Source organism: Mytilus galloprovincialis, chromosome 11, assembly GCF_965363235.1.
Source record: "Mytilus galloprovincialis chromosome 11, xbMytGall1.hap1.1, whole genome shotgun sequence".
Lineage (NCBI taxonomy): Eukaryota > Metazoa > Mollusca > Bivalvia > Mytilida > Mytilidae > Mytilus > Mytilus galloprovincialis.
The window spans coordinates 56,916,996-56,920,263 of NC_134848.1; the positions used below are offsets into that span (position 1 = coordinate 56,916,996).

Here is a 3,268-nt window from a genome sequence, read left to right on the forward strand (position 1 = left end):
CAAATCCAGTTTACACATTGCCAATATGACAACTCTCCATTAGAGACCAGATGAAACAGAAAATCTATCATTTGCCATGAAAACTTGTTAGTAATTTTTGCATTTGTGTCATAATGTCGGAGTTATAAAATGTTACATATGAATAGTTGTTTTTTGCATTAGGCAATGTGTTACGTTTTATAATTGTTATACGATGATGACTGATGTACCCATATATTGACTATTTTATTTATTGTGTCAGTTTAGTTTACGCATCAATGTAAATATAACGGAATTTTACGAGACTGTCATCAAAGTGAGAGGGTTAGCGCTATAAAACCAGGTTTAATCCACCATTTTCTACATTTGAAAATGCATGTACCAAGTCAGGAATATGACAGTTCTTATCCATTCGTTTTTGATGCGTTTTGTTATTTGATTTCGCCATGTGATTATGGACTTTCCGAATTGATTTTCAGTATTATTGTGATCTTACTTTTTAAATAATGTCATTACAGTACGAATGTGTCTGCACTGGATGCAGGTTTATTGTGTATTGAAACATTTATTTAGCTGATGATTTCCAAGGTTTCAACGCTCTCAAATGTTTTCTGTAATTTTTCAATCATTTAAGCATTTTGGAAGATACACTTTATACACATAATAATCTTTCCTTTTTTTTCAAATATACAAAAACGTTTTATATATACACATTTTTAATAATGAAATATTAGAGAAGGTAACCCGTAAAATAGCCCCAATCGCCATGTATAGTTTCCGATCCTCGGCCTGGGTAATGACGCACTTTGACAACATCTGCCTTCTGCAGATATATGACGGCATTCATCGATCCTGCATTTGCTCCACCGCTTGGTGCATGCCCTTTCGATATCTCGCTGCTGTTCTTTACAATTGAAGATGTAAAGATGTACCTGTCTGTAGAAATGTACAGGCAAAGAAGTATATTCCATTAAAGGGTGCTGTGAAATGACCCGTGTGTTGGTTATATGCTTTACCGATATTGGTTATCACGTGATCAAAAATTACAGTCTGTGTCGAACCAAGGGTTACATGTGGAGTCAATCTTGCATGAAAGGCTACTTTATTGGAAGGAATCGCTGAACCTGCTATTTAAAAAAACATTAAAAAATAACGGTTGTACCCACTTCTGATGCATGCATTTCTTATTCACATTTAGTCTAAATTAAAAAAAAAACAAAGATGCATTATTGTAAATGTTTAACAATGTAAGTCTTCTTTTTTGAATTTAAAAAATATTTAAAAAATAATGGATTAACGTTAGTATTCATTTCTGATGCATACATGTCTTATTCACATCAAGTCTAAATTTTTAAAAATAATGCATACTTGTAAATGTATTTAGATGTAGGTCTTCTTTAATGAATTACAATGGTTTTTATATATTTCAGTTTTATTGGAATGTATCCTATATCTTAATTTATATAATGTATTTTTAACAATAGATTCTTTTGTTACATATTATTTAAAAAAATACACCTGGGAAATTTTATTGTAAAAATTTAAACTTGGTCAGTCTTTCAATAATCACATTCTCAATATTGTTTAGTGACTGAAAACCGTATGCATACCTATTTGTTTTACTTCTATAAAACATTTAACTTACTCTCTCCAAGTAGTCTGTTGGTTCTGTGAAGAGTATCAATTGCTTCTAATAATGCTATTTTTGCTTTACCTACAAAATGTACAATAAACTCATCATAGATACCAGGATTAAAATTTTGTATTTGCGTCAGACGCTCGTTTAGTCTATAAAAGACTCATCAGTGACGCTCAAATCGAATAATTTTTGAAAAGTCCAAATCAAGTACGAAGTAATAGCTTTGATGACTATAATTCCAAAAAAGTTTTTCCACATCCCATCCAACTAGAGTTTAGATTAGATTATTGTTAATACAATATACAGAAACTTTATCTGTACCTTTTATAATTCAGACAAGTTGCAAAAAAAATTAAAATGTTTCAGAGCTATGACCATCAAAGAAGAAAGATGTAGCAGGATGAAATTCCAATAAAACATGTTAGCAAAACAAATTAAATAGTCGTTATGTTCAAACAGTGAGTAAATAATTAATCTTTAACAGACAAACATCTTTCAAATCACATAATTATGTAATATGGACGACTACGATTTTGCGCTTAATAATTCAAGAAGAACTCATACGTTATATGTAAGAAAAAATAAGATTTTTTTTTAAGTCGGGTTACATAAAATACTACAAACATAAGCTCTGTAGAGCTTTTGCCGACTTAAGTAACAATAACAACACATACACTATTAAGACATATAGGACAGATACAGTCAGCATACACAATAGACAATATAAAGACAGCTATATTGTATAAGCAAAGTTCACATATATAAATCAAGCACAAGCAGGTAAAGCACTAAACTAGATTATAAGCACATACACAGCAGACAAATAAACACGATGAGCTAGTTCTAAAAGTCAGGCCCGGTGTCGTCATATTGACATGAAAAACACGTATATCATTATTATGTAGAGAAACGCAGCTTGGACTACTTACCATTTTTTCGGCAACAGTCATCTCCACCATAAACATATGTAATACTTATGCATGTTATAAACAATAGGCTAATAAATATGTACTTCATTTTTACTTTAAAATTATTTCCGTATTAACAAACTGGTCGGTATGACATGAATCTTTAACAATTTGGTAAAGTGTTATTTCATTACCTTACATATTATCATGAAGTTATTAGATACTATAATGAACATATTGCGTGCAAACAAATGAAAATACAACCAATACAATAAAAAAGTGCACGCTAGTTTTTTTTAGATTGCAACATTTGTTGACCAGATTTTGTATGCTGTATATGTCAGATGGTCAAAAGTAAAATCACAAAAATCCTAAACACCGACAGGAAAATTCAAGGAGTAGTATTTCTGATCAATTATCCAGCGGCACAAATTACAATGCTATGGTACCCTATATCTGCCATGGAGATAAATCTGAGTTGACATAATCTCGATAAGTCATCAAAAAAGTATTTATCTAGATAACTGGTAAAGATAATCCATTATCGTATACTTTGTATACTAAACAAAGAATAGTGGTGATAGAAGTTGAATGTATTCTTCGTATTTGGCTGATAGACATCGTATCAATTTTAAATACTTTTTCAGATGTATCTTTATTAAAAGCATGTGTACCTCAAGGATCAGTTTTTGGTCTTATATTATTCTTAATATTTATTAATGATTTGCCTTTATGTAATCCT

At 30.5% G+C, this 3,268-nt stretch overlaps 1 pseudogene; it reads right to left on the reverse strand.

Moving 5' to 3' along the window:
- Positions 1-684: 684 nt before the first annotated feature.
- On the reverse strand, positions 685-2,686 carry LOC143052433 (heavy metal-binding protein HIP-like; annotated as a pseudogene).
- Positions 2,687-3,268: the final 582 nt, after the last annotated feature.